This window comes from Apis florea, unplaced genomic scaffold, assembly GCF_048593485.1.
Source record: "Apis florea isolate Af1SG1 unplaced genomic scaffold, ASM4859348v1 contig_3587_pilon, whole genome shotgun sequence".
Lineage (NCBI taxonomy): Eukaryota > Metazoa > Arthropoda > Insecta > Hymenoptera > Apidae > Apis > Apis florea.
The window spans coordinates 1807961-1822119 of record NW_028256789.1 but is presented as its reverse complement, the minus strand read 5'-3'; the positions used below and the strand labels follow the sequence as shown (position 1 = coordinate 1822119).

Below are 14159 nucleotides of genomic sequence, written 5' to 3'. Positions count from 1 at the left end.
TGGATGATGGAATTTTAAAAAAAAAAAGATAGAGAGAGAAATTTAGGAGGGAATCGTAATAATGGATGGAGTAAGAGGAGGGTTCGTTGATGCAGAGTAAATGTGAAACCGACCGAATTAAACGGGAATTTGGATTAACGGGAGGCCAGATTAATGGAGTTTTATTGTATCGTTAGAGAATAGGACGAAAAGAAATGGCAAAGCCTTCTTAATCCAGACTAATTGGTGAGAGAATTAAACGTAGAATCGTATTAATGGCGATGCAATTAACGAAACTTTACTTTGTACGTATATCGATATCATTTTCAACAATGCCTGAATGGGGGGAAAAAAGTGTAGCAGCGTAATAATACTCGAATACTTTGATGTAATATAATTTCAAATGATAATAAGATGATGATAATCGCAACGAACCGAGATATACATTGTAGAACGGTTTCGAAAAAGCTGATTAATTTCCTTCCTTGAAAACTTTTTTATCGGAGAAGAGGAAAACTGGGAATAAGAAAGAGTAGTAAAGAAAATCTGGATCGTATGGTTTCAGCAAAATTAACGCGCTGAAAATGTGACGCGCTCGTATGATTCGAGGACACGAGTCTCTTGGACACGAACCCGCGATAAACCATTGTCAGTCGGCAAAGTAGCTCTCGATATTTGTCGATAAATTCAAATACCAACGACCGAACTATTCTTGAGCCACGCCCGACGCACGTGGTCCGACAGAAAATCGTTAAGGATGCAGGGTAGAGACGCAACGAACCGTCCTTGGGGATCGCATAATCGCTGCTAGGAAGCTCGATTCACTTGGAGCGTGCTCTTGGACGTTCAGAATTAACAACTTTACGGACGAGGGAGTGAATTTTTCAATTTTCTTCTTTTCTGGAAATCGTCGAGTAAAAATTTCACTTTCTCGATACAGGATTATTAATTATTGCATACAGAATTGTCGTTCCTAAATTATATACGATTCCAAAGCTAGGCCTCTCTTCCTCTCGTATATTCAGTTACTAGGGAACAATCGGGGAGTAGATTCTCGGAGAATAATACATCGACTCAGACAACAGCCGCGTTTAATTAACCAGATTACATTTTCCGCTAAGAGATGAATACGTCCAATCCTCTAAATTTAATTCAAATCTAAAGACAGTTTCTAACTTACTCGGCACTTTAACGCGAAACACAAAGACAGAGGGCCGCATACATCTGGCACACCGATCCGAATACCCCCCCTTGCCTTGGGTAATCTTCATTCACCAAGCAAAGAAATCGATTCCACTCTCCTTTCCATTGTTTCTCCTCCTTTTCCTTCTCCTCCTCCTCCTCCTCGTCATCCATTTGAAATTCAGCCGTTCGAGTGAACAGTCTCGTCTCGTAATGCTCGGATCAATTACACTCTCGAGATAAGACGTCTTCACTCTTAGGAAGAAAGGAAGGGACGAAAAAGAAGTAGATATCGACGATGTACGATTCGGATCGGATGCTGTGTATCGACGGAATCGATCATGCGTGTCTCTCTTTCGCTCTCTCTCTCTCTCTCTCTCGATGAAGAGACAAAGGGAAAGGGAAGAAAATGGATGAGAGGAGAGAGGGAAAAAAAAAAAGAAAAAAGAGAGGAGCAAATAGGGGAAAAGGTGTCACAGTGGCGAGAGTAGATTCGATTCTGTCCGACTTTGAGGTATCCTCGAGAGATCCGGATCAAGCCGAACGACCCGAGGCTTCTCCCCTCTTCCCTCTTTTCCTTTTCTGTGTTCCCCACGTACGTGCCGCGAATATATACGGCCATCATGGAGGAAGATCAAGAGGGGGTGAATAAGCTCGAAGTAAATCCATCGGCCGGGCTTAGTTATGTAAAGTCCTGCTCTCTACTCGCGACCCGGTGTTGCTTCTGCGTTTCTGACTTGCAAATCCAACGGCTCGCCTTTCCCAGAAACGCTTTACCCTTGTCCTTTCTAACCTCCCATTTCTTCTATTCGAGATGAAGAGAAAAAAAAGATCATACCCTCTTAATACCGATGATTTCATATTCCGTTAAATTTAGGATCACAAGCGTAATAAAAAGTTTCTCTACCCAAGATTTAACCCTTTCGCCACGGACGACTTTTCCGCCACGCCAAAAGGATGCACGGTGCTCGAGAAAGATGGTTGTTTTGGAAAAAAATTGCTACATTTCCAGAGAAAGATACTCGATGTGCAACAACTCCAATCGTCATACTCGTCATATCATACGATACGTGACATCTTATGCGGAGCGACTGTAGTCGCCTGTAGTAGCGAAAAGGTTAATCCATTTACTCGATTCTATCGTTGTGATGATATCACAACGTACGCAACGTAGAACGACGTATCTGTGACTCGATAGAGTTTATTCGAAACGAAGGCGATCAACGGTCGATTTAATCGAAGATGGCATCGAGCGATTCTGGGAACTCGATCGCGAAGCGGTCGAATTTGTCGCGCCGCTTGGCTACGTTCTACCTCCCTCCCCCTCCCCTTCAAAACATTCCGCCAATTGCGGTGGACAGAAATTGATTTCCTGCGCGGATGCGGTAAGCTTCGAAACAAGAATGGCCGCAGGCAATTACTTGGTGACAAATAATAACGCCGACACACGGGCACGTTCGTCATTATCGTGGCTGAATTCGCGGCCGTTCGACGTGCACCGTTTCTATATTAGGTCGGAGGGGAGGGTAATCCTCGGTTGCCGCGAATCGCGACTCATCCGTATTTAACAAAGTGGGTGAAATTTGCGGCCGGGTGATATCTGATATAACATGGAGGCAAAAAGTACTAGAAGGTTGATCATCTATCTTTCATTTCGGTTTTTCGAAGCATCGTTGGTTTTCGACACGGTTCGCTAGTAGTAATTCCTTATGAATGTCTTTGACAGAAAGAGAATGAAGATAAAATAAGGTAGAATTTAAACAGGAGAGCTCCTCAGATACAACGTTGCCGGGAAAAGTATTGAAGATAAATATTCTTCGAAATGGAATGATTTCTTTAAAATTGGAACAAACAACTCGAGTTTTTCTTTTTTTTTTTTTTTTGAAAAGAAGGATTAATTAAACTGGACGGACTCGTAAAGAAATTGTTGGAAAAATTGCAATTGGTCGTAATTGGTCGAAGGGAATGGAAGTCGCTTTTTTTACGATTTTGTTTTTATATCTGAAACTTTTATTCACAAATTACAATTCTAAAATTATTCGCGTATCTTTAAATCGCATTGCATTGTTAGCAAGCGACGCGAGTTTAATCTCGAAATTATATCGAAAATTTCGCACGCTGTGTACGGTAAGTTGCACGGTTCGATGCCGTTCCCTCGCTGCAAAATTGCTGCAATATGCATATTAGCGCAATTAATGGCAGTATCTAATATTTTCCATTATCAAAAGGAGGAGATGTTTCCACGAGATTGTATAACCGATGTCGATCGAAACCAGCAGCTACCTCGCTCCTTTCTTCCATCTTCTACGCGCTGCAAATCACTTTGATATCCCCTGAGAATATAATGAAGTAAATCCACGGAACCCTCGATCATCAGCTAGATTGAGGCTTGACCGGGTTTCTTCTCGTCGTCTGATTGCAGAAGGATGTCAAAGAAAAAGAGAAAGTTCCCTCCTTGAGAACGTAACGAGCAGTAGTTTTTGTGGTCGACTGATACTCTCTCTCTCTCTTTTCTCGAATTGGTCCCCCTCATTAAGGGGAACTGGCGCCAATCGAATCGCGATTTCGCACAATTCTCCCTTCTATCCATCCATTCCCTATTCATTCCAACATCACGATTGTTGTTCGTCCCTAAAGGTATTTTTAATTGGATGGAGAAGGCGGAACGAATGCAACGCGGTGGAAATATTTTACGTCCGCGAGGATATTTCTTTGAAACGCGTAAGAGTTTGTCGTCAAGTTTTTGCAACGAGCGTATCGTAATGATTCGATTCAAATACCCGATAAGTTTAAAACTGTGATCGTTTTCAAGACGTATCGAGAGGGGACAGGTTTTCCTCGATCGATTTGTTTTCCGCGCCTGTCGACCCTTTTCACAACTCTCTCAACCTTCGAGTAAGTAAGTGTTTGAGAGAGAGAAACGAACGAACGTTCTTTCGATGATATATCGTGAAAAACGAACGATAATTTTCGTTTTCTTTTTTTTTTTTTTAATAAGAACGTTGTTGTTTTAATCTCCTTCTATTTTTATTTCATTTCGTACCGTAATGGAAAATGCTTGATATTTGTTTTTTTTTTTTTCCTTTTTGTACGACGAGAGGAGGATACTCCCTCAAGGGGGACGTTTTCACTTTTATTAAAGCGACTACTTTCCATCGTACACGAGTGTCCGAGCACTTTTCTCGTGATTTGCATTTAACTGCGCGCATTTAATTAAGAAATTCCGAGTGCCCTATCCTCTTCTATCGGAGAAGGAATGTTGAATTATTCGCTTCACCGATCTTTTCGCATCGAATCGGTGTCTCTAACGCGAAAATAACGCCTCTCTCTCTCTCTCTCTCTTCTCTCCTTCTTTCAACAAGGATACATGGTCTCTGAAACGATTCGTTCTTCGGAAAAAACAAAAAAAAAAAAAAAAAAATTGACACAGAAGAATTCGATTTAATAATTTTAAATCGCGATTTTCGAAACATTCGTCAAATTTTATCTCCATCCGCGAAATACCAACCGCGTATCATTCGACCTTTGTTCAGAGAAGTATCGCGATATGAGCCATCAACGTTGAAAAAAATTTTATTAATATCTCGCGATGTTCTCGAAACGGGAATATTCGTTATTGGCGATTTCACGCGGCCGTTACACAATGGCGGATCGGACGATTGTGCCGGGCGAGAACTAGGTTGAAACAAAGTTGGAAACTTGTCAAAACACACTTTATGCGAGTAATTGAAACGAGCGGTGTGCCGGAACCGTTCTTCAAGTGTCTTGAATTCCGCCGGTGGCCGGGAAATTTCGTGTCACTGATATTAATCCGAGTGAGCCTGTTTGTTCCACGTATCAGCCTCCCGGATTAGCCTCTGCTTCGCGTATCTCCTCCGCCGATCGCCACCCACTCCCCCTCTCCTCTTATCGAAACGATCTCGAAAACGCGCCGCTAACTGCTCCCGCACTGGAATTCCGAGCGAAATTCATCCGATCTCTCGATTCTCTCGACAGCCGAGATGGCTCGATTTCTTTAATTTTCTACATGCGTTTACGTTTTATAAAGGTCGCTTTATGATTGTTAAATTTTTTGAGATTTAATTTTAAAAAAGGAGAGAGGGATCCTTTGTAATTTGAAATTGTACGCGTAGAGTATAAAATTTAAAATTTTAAAGAGAGAATTTTCACAGTAATGTTATCTCGAGTAAAGGAAATAGAAAATTCGAATCGAAAAGTTGTACCATAGGATATTCATATTTTTGTATTTGAATAATTGAATAGGGATCTTCAAAATTAAATTCGACGGGAAAATACCATTACATTTTCCTCTCGTTTTGTACCTTTATTACCAACTTTTCGACAGTGTTCCATAAATCCTCCCCTCCGTACACCGTTGCGTAATTTACTCTCCATTATACCTTTTCAACCCGTTAATAAATACGATCCCTCGCCACTTTTCTCACCACTGATGGAACACTTTTCCATGAGAGTATCCGTAAAGAAAAGAAGTCGCAGTTAGAACAGAAGAACTATCTCTTCTCCTTCTCTTTTTCCATCGCCCCCTTTCTCTCTCCTTTTCCTCCTCCTTTTGGTGTCCAGTCGCGAGAGTAACAGATTACTTGAAATTCATCCGACGATGACTCGATGGCGGATATATTTCCAAAGTAAAGCCATTAAAGGCGTCTCGGAGGCGAGAAAATGCGAAGGAAGAGGAGGAGAAAAATAAAAGAGAAGGTAGAAGAGGAGAAAGGTATAAAAAAGAAGGAAAGTTTCTTGAGTTGGTGGATCGAAGTGGATCGTGAATGGAAAATTTAATGCATTCAGAAATAACGATTCGTTTTGATTATACATATGTATGTATGTGTGCGCGCAATTTTTCCAAGATGGAAAAGGGAATATACACGATTTTTCAAACGCGAAACACATATGCATATTTGTTCAAGCACGAGTTGCAGTCCTTCTTGGTTACAATGCTTGTTTCGCAAACAATCTGAGAATGGTTATCGAGCAAAAGGAAAGTATATACGAGTACAGGGCGCTGTGCAAATCGAGCGGTAATTATGTTGACGTTGAGCACAGGTAGATAGAAAAATTGAACAGCGAACAGAAATTTTTGTAACACGAGATCGATTATCATCACGGGTAAGATAAAAAAAAATTATTTCATTGATATAAATTTATCCTTAAAAAAAGAAAAAAAAAACTCATTCATCGTTTGGCAATAATACTCGTCATACATCAATCGCGATGTCAATTATTTTATTCGATCGTGCGCGTCATAATAAATCCTGTGAATTTAAATTTTTCCCTATCCGATCTACAATGCATAACAATATTTCACCATGTGAAACTTGCGACAATGGTATACCACCTGCGATCGAAAAATGAAACCTCGAGAATCAAGCTCGAGAAAGAGCTTGTTCCTCGTGTGCATCATGCATAATACAAATAATACGCGCGGTGGAACATCGAGCGAGCTTTCGAAATTCATCGAGTTGGAAAAAAATCTCAAGGAAAACTCGATTTCGAACTTAAAATACCGATACGATTCCAAAGTCGCTTAAGCTTTCTCGATCCTTTGTTTGTTTTTCCCGCGATATTCCTTCGTGTTCCACGGGGGAGAGGGGCTTTTCCCCGATCTTTCTCAAGGATTTTCCTCCCGATCGGACCATACTCGTTACTGCGCACCGTACAGAAACAACGTTTATACGCCGGAAACACGATACCGTTTTCCAATGCAACTTTCTCGTTCCTTTTTTCCCATCTATATATCCCTCAATATATATTTCTCTCCCGAGCGTTTTTTCCTCAAACGCTTTCCTTACGATAAAAGGCAACATTTCGAAATCTGTATCTGGTACGGTTCCAAAGTTCCAATTCAACCTTCTCCATCGTTCGTTCGTTTGTTTTTTTTTCCCTCTCTCTCTCTCCCTCCAAAGACTTTTCTCTCGATTGGACCCATTCGTCGCGGTGCACCGTGAGAAGGAACAACGTTTATGCAGTTTCGAAATGGGTGTCTCGATTCTAAGAAGGGAATCGAGTTTCTTTGCCGGCCGGTGGAAACGACGTTGTACCGTCGAACGGGGCGGGAATTTAGAAAATGGAAACTCGGCGTCGTTTGACTTTTTCCAGGGAGAACGGTATCGAGTGAGCGCGAGGGGAATTGTAGGAATTGTCTCGATGGCTGGTAGTGGGTTTAACGCCGTGCCACGGGTATTTTATTCGCGGGAAATGGAGCCACCATTCGTGGCATTTTTCCTCGATATTACAACTTTTATAGACGCGACACCTAGTCGAATCCTCGTTTCCCTCCCCCCCCCTCCCCTCCCCTCCCCCCACTTCTCCTTGTAACTGTAGCTTCGAAATGGAACGCGAGAAAATTTTCCACCCCCTTTCTTCCCGATTCTTCATGTGTTCCGCGTTTAGAGGATTCTTCTGGGTAGTTTCTCAGACCGCCTATGTAAGCTTAACTGTATCCACGGCGATCGAACGACAAATTGCTCGTGAAGAGGCAAAAAAAAAAGAACAAAAAAAGAAGGAACGCAAATTTTATAAATTTCCCCAGTCGCCGGGGAGGATACTCTTCTTCAGTTCGACGTCACGGATACTCTTTGGACAAATCGAGTCCCTTCGCGAATTTCTTTTTATTGGCTAATAAAACAATTGTTCGAAGATTCATGATCTCCCGTGAATTTCCACCATCGAAGAATTTGAAAGCGGTTATAAAAAATAGATAAAGTATAAATATATTTTGATTAATTCTTCGCGACAAATTTCCCGTGAAATTTTCTATTATTTTTCGATTCCCAAAATATCGTAGCATTAATCAATCAATCAATTAATTAATGAAACAAATGCGGAGAGATTAAGAAATCATTCGTTCAAGGGGGAAAATTTGGTTCGAAGAGAAAATTGCACCGCCCTTCCAACGTATCGATAAATCGGGCGGACAAAAGGCCTCGAGTGAAACGACAGTAGGAACGGATTCGCAAGTGTGTGGGGGCCGGCTGTTATCGGGGCAGCGGCTGTGTCCGCATAATTTGCCTATAAATATCGGGTGCGCAATTTAGCGGCGAATTTGCACCGGAAGACTTATATGCATGCACTTACCTTAACTGCATTTTATCTGGGAGGAGCAATGGCAATGGACATTCTGGGGAAATTTTCGCTGTCCCCCGATATCAAATTTAACGACGATCCTTCGCATAACGTGGGATGTCGTCCATTGACAAATGTGATCCACGCCTCGCAGATACGTTACCGCTACCAATTCGTTCCGACGCTTGTACGAATTAATCTAATCCCGCTAATCTGAGCCATGTAATTTTCTCAATTTTTCGTAATGAATTAACGCTCGATAATACAAATTAGATCACCTATTGCTCGATAATGTGAAATGATTTCACGTACGTTACATTTACAATGTTGTTAATTGTTTTGGAAAATTTTGTGGAAGGGAGAGGGGGTGAGAGCAAACTCAATTTTCCTCCTTTCCACGTTTCGTCAATGTAAGAGTGTGTATTTTTTACAAATATATCGTAACGGGAAGATGATCGTTACGAGGATCGATTACCATCGAGAAATATTTATGGTGGAGTAAAAAGTGCAATTGCGACGAGTGCGGTCTCGAAAATGGATGGAGGAAACGTTCGTGGAAAATGGGAGAGGAAGGAGAAGGGGAGTGGATGGAGGAGGGATGAACGGGAACAAAGAAAAGGGATGACGTGTTTTTCTTCGTGTTGTTGGATTGATAGAACGGTGGATGGGAAATGCACGAAGATAAAAAAAAAAAAAGAAGAGGAGAACGAGAAATAGATACTGCGGCGCGCAAGAAAGGGATAAAAATTAATAGAAGAGATTAAGATTGAATGGGAATTCCGTTTAATTTTAATCATTTTTCGTTTCTGATTTTGTTAATGCCGTGTTCGTTTCCTCGAATGTCTCGAAACGCGAAATTATAATTAATCCTCGTTGCACGCGAACGAAAGAAAGGGGGCGAAGGGAAGGGAAGAGGAGTGGCAAACTCTAAACTTTTGCAACGCTTGTTTCGCCGAACGTTCGCTATCTTTCCTCCTTCCACCACCCCTCCCTTTTAATTATGACAATGCAAATTTATTCGAGCCTTTTGGCTTTTTCGCGCAATTTCTTTCGCGCGATAAAAGTCAAGAAGAGGAAGTTCCTCGCAATAGTCCCTTCTCGTTGTACCGAAGAAAGTAATTAAACGGGCGCCATTCTCTGTCCAGGGATAGATATTGGGGAACGTGGGGGAGGAGGAAGGGATTAGATTGTTCAAGGCGAACCCTTGATAAATATTCAGCGAAGTGGCGGAGAGATTGAACGACTGTTTAAACTTAAGAGGGTACCATTTCGGCTCCCTGTTTCCTCCCGGCTCCTCGACCTTCTCCACCGTGGAGAATATTTTTTTCCCCGAGATTCACGGCCAAGCTTAAACTCGCCAAACTTGCCCGATTAACTTAACATCTACCTCTTATTTATCGCCTAATTATAATAAGTAAAGAGAATCTCGCCCCTTACAGCGACTCTATTCGATCCCAATAAATTTCGAATGGAATAATTCAATAGGACGTGGAAGATCTAGTTTTGGATGGAAAAATAGAAGAACGCGTGGTTGAGATTTCTAGAGAAACTTTTATCTCTTGAAACGCGCGTACGGGGAATGATAAAAAAAATTCAAAAACCGAAAGCGATATTGGCAGGAGGAGAGAGCGAATACGAATACGAAGGAAATGGTGGTTTCGCTTGTTTCGACGACAAGGGGCAGGGAAACTGACACCGAACGGGTGTTGTTCTACTGTTTCGCGGTGAAAATGCAAAGTCGCTGGATATCCTGGATCCCTTTTACGAGAATATTTACGAAATGGTAATTACGGATAATATTATTACCCATCCGTTCCTGTGATCGATGGAACGGAAGCTGGGATCGATTTCTCCAGGGTTCACCCAGTTTTTCCCCCCTCCTATCGATGCGATTTTACGACTTTCTGACTTTCCGATACCTTTTTCCATCGATTCAATTCGAGGTTAACGTTAAAAGAATCGAATGCGATTCGAATCATTTTTCTTCCTAATAATTTTTAGATCCAAGGAATATATAGGGTAAGTTTTTCAGATACGCGATTAATATCTTTTTTTTTTCTTTTTTTTCTCAAAGGATCATTTTTTCAGAGGAAATTTCTCTTATCGTGGTATCATATACGCTGGCTGGTATAAAATGCACGATGAAATTGAAATATTGATGGATTAATATCACCCATTAAATTTTGTCCCCGGGAAAAATATGTAAAATCGGGTTGTGAAAACTGTATCGATTAAATGTGCCATGTTTCGAGGAGAAATTTCATCCGAGGAAACGACATTTTATATCCTGCGCCAACACGTAATACTTGAACTTAAGGCTTACGGTGAATTTTCGCGTAAAATTTCGCGGCACCACTCCTCTTCACGCTTGCTTTCGCTTGTTATTGAAGCAAGCGTCGTTTTACACCCTTCATCTCTCCTGCCTCGTCTTTTTTCAACGTTTATTCCACTCTTCTCCTCCTCCTCCTCCTCTCTCTCTCTCTCTCTCTCTCCACAGTGGCGTTAAACTTGATAAAAATTTCCACGGTTTACGCTAGCCGGTTGGAAATTTGATCGGCCGTGAACCCGATCTCTCGTTTAACGTTGGACGACCCTCGATTTAGCTGGAATAAATTTTTCGTCGCGCTTCTCGCTTCCCCTACGTTTCCTTTTTCCACTCCTCGATACGAGCTTCCACGTCCACTTAATCGAATCGAGGAGGGACCGAATGTGCAGCGTGAATGCAGTCTACGAATGAGTTCCACATTACGTATCGATATAAGGGAGGGGCGGAGGGAAGATTGATGGATTCGATGAGGTTCGAATGGAGAGCCCTTTGAGACGATTAATATTAAAAAATTATATAACGTGATATAATAATAATCACACGTATGTATAAACCTAAATTTATTTTCTCCAATTAACCCATTTGCTCGTGGGATTATTACGAGGACAAAATTATCGATTATAATTTCCAACTCAATGACATTTGAAATCGCGTATCTTTCCGCGACGGTGCGCGATAATTGTGATCTCTACTTAAATCCTTGGAATTATATTATATTTTATTAAAAAACGATGATAAAGAAAATTCAGCCGATCGATCGCACCCCTACGAGAATATTAAGTGGATATTCAGATCGATATTCGAGAGAGAGTTGACCAGACCTCTTTTACAAAACGAATACGTATACGAAAACAGGGAAGGGGGGAAAAAAAAAAGGGGGTAGTAATCGACGAGTGGTGGAGTTAAATGCGCGAGTGGAAAAAAAGGATCAACTCGCGATCCATCACGCGAGTATTCCCCCCTCAAGTTTGGCACGCATTAGGAATCAATTAACGGTTCGTTTATTTCAGCGTGGCGTGGCGCGAACGAGCGAAAAGACGGGGAAAAGCGGGACAATTCAGAAGCGAGATAAAATGATTAATCGCCGTGGTTAATTGGGAGCCCTTACGTTGAACAGGCTTTTGCGTGTCACGCTATCAGCTACGAAAGGGCAGAAAAGAGACAGTGAGGAATTATTAACGACGCCATTTCGCCAACGTGGAACGAACACGATTTCCATCGGATTAAACGCCGGATTTTCACGGACTGTGAAACACGTTTTATTTGTAATAATAATCTTTACGTATTTATCCTTTTCATCCAAATGAATTCAATTTAGGTAAATATAATTACAGAATTATCTTATCGAACGTTTGCTCGTGCATATTCGAATTGATACGACGAAATCGAGGTGTACCACACTTTTTTCCTTTTTTTTTCTTTTTCCCCCCGAATTTTTCAACAGTGCTTCGTGCCAGTGACCGAGAGCACTTTGTCAATCCGTGCAGCGATGATTAATTGAAACAGTTTCAATGGACAGAGTTACTACTGGTATTTCCTTCGTCGATCTATACTCTCCACTTCGAGCTCACGATTCTTTAATCTTTGATGTAAAAAATACGTAATTGGTCAGGGATATAAAGAGAGAGAGAGAGAGAGAGAGATGGATGTCACTTTTTCCCCCTCAATTTCGCGAAAATAAAAATGAATTCAACTTGGAATCCACCCCTACTCCGAACTCCACATTCTCCAGTAGTAGTAGTAGTAGTAGTAAGTTCCACTCAAGTCCTCGAGCTCGAGGAGCTTTCCACGTCCATTACGAAATCTCCTCCTCGCGTCAAAACCTAAATAATTATTCACTACAAATCCTCAAGGATCAACCTTTCCAATAACATCTAGTTTCACTCGATCCCACACCTTCCCATTAAATTCACCTCGACATCACGATTCCCTTTAACGCCCTCTACGTGTCCACGAATTTATTATTGCTCCACCATCAAACACGGGTATAGATAAATCTTTGATCGGGAATGGAAGAACGTGGTAACAGAACGAGAGAGTGGCGTTGACCTCGCGTGTGTTAAATCGTTGGATTGGTTTTGGGGGATCGGGAGATCGAGGTGGAAGAATCGAGAGACGAAATTCCAGACGATTTTTACGATGGCCGTCCACACAACCATCGATCGCGCGTGTGTCGAGGGATGATAAAGGGTGGTCGATTACAGCGAATCGAAGCGGCGAAAGTTTAAGAGGCGCGCGCGAAATGGAGGAGGAAGGAAGGAAGGAAGAGAGGAAGGAGGGAGTAAAAGTGCGAAACCGAGTGCAAAGTTGTCGGACACATGTGGCGGAAGTGTTGAAAGACACTGGGTGAAGTGTCCCTTCGCTGTTCACCCGGAAGCTTTTATCGTTCGAAACGGTCTGCGTCGGCTCTGCCAACTTTTTCTTGTCGATCGAGCAAAAGCAACGTCGATTGTGTCTTCGCTCTCGCGGATTCTTCTGCCACTTCCGTTCGATTAATTATCGATCAATTCGTCTCTCTTTATATTCTTTATCTTTTCCTCCCTCCCTTTATTTTCCCTCCTCTTCTTTTTTTTTTTTTTTTTTTTATTTCGAACGTACAAAGAGCCGCTTTTGTAAGAAGAGAGAGAAAAAAGACAACGGGAACAAAGAGAGAAAGAAAGGAGAGTTTTCGCTTTGTCGAACGAATTGCTTCGTTATTTTCGATTGGCAGAGAAAGTGCAGGATTGAAGTGGAATTTAGGTTGAAAAGATTTCACGGGGTGAATCGTGTTTGGCCGATTTTTATATTTCACGTTTTCCCCTCCCCGTGGCTCGAGTGACGGGAGGAGGGAGATCGATATTTCGAGAATGTGTGCACGATTTGTCGTCGCGTGAAGCCGTATACTAATGCAAATACACGTCGGTTCAAGACCCTAGACGAGATTAGAAGGAAAGCTTCTGTTCCCGCGATTCATTAACGTCTCCGAGGAACACCGTGGCGACGAAATCGAGTTTATCGAAGCAATCTACGGATATTCGAGTCAGTCTGTCATTTCGTCGCATGATTCCGTCCGTCACAGATCTCAGACGTTACGTCTGTCTGGATCTATTTATTTATCCGTTTCCTAAGAATTTAAGAATATTTTTAAATAATATCCTGTCTAAAGATTTTTAAAAAATTTATCTCTCGCGGATATCGTTCCCTACTCGATGAAATTTCTGGAATCGGTTTCGTGGAATCGAACGATTTCCGAGAGATCGAGATCTCTCCAAGATGCGTATCATTAGCATAACAGAAAGCCTAACGAGGATTCATTGTCAGACACAGTTTGAATTCGGCCGTGATTTAGCGGTTCTTGTTAATTACATTCCGCTTGTCGGAACTTTGGACTGATTATTCCGATAGACAATAATAATCGGCGGTGGTTCGAGGCTTCCTCGGTTGAATCTATCGGAGCTAAGCGAATTTCGCGATTAATCTCTAAGGAGAATCTAATTAGTCCGCGAACAATGACCGTGACAAAGAGGAACGACGCGTCGTGGATAGTGGCAACCTGCGCCAATCAGTCATTGCCAGCTTGTCAGCTGGCAACCTAGATCGCTTTTACTGACTT

The 14159-nt window shown here is 41.9% G+C and overlaps 1 protein-coding gene across 2 annotated transcripts in view; it reads left to right on the top strand.

Moving 5' to 3' along the window:
* The window catches only part of LOC100864231 (uncharacterized), a 122743-nt gene that overhangs the window by 25438 nt on the left and 83146 nt on the right, over positions 1-14159 (top strand). The gene's annotated exons all lie outside the window — the stretch shown is intronic.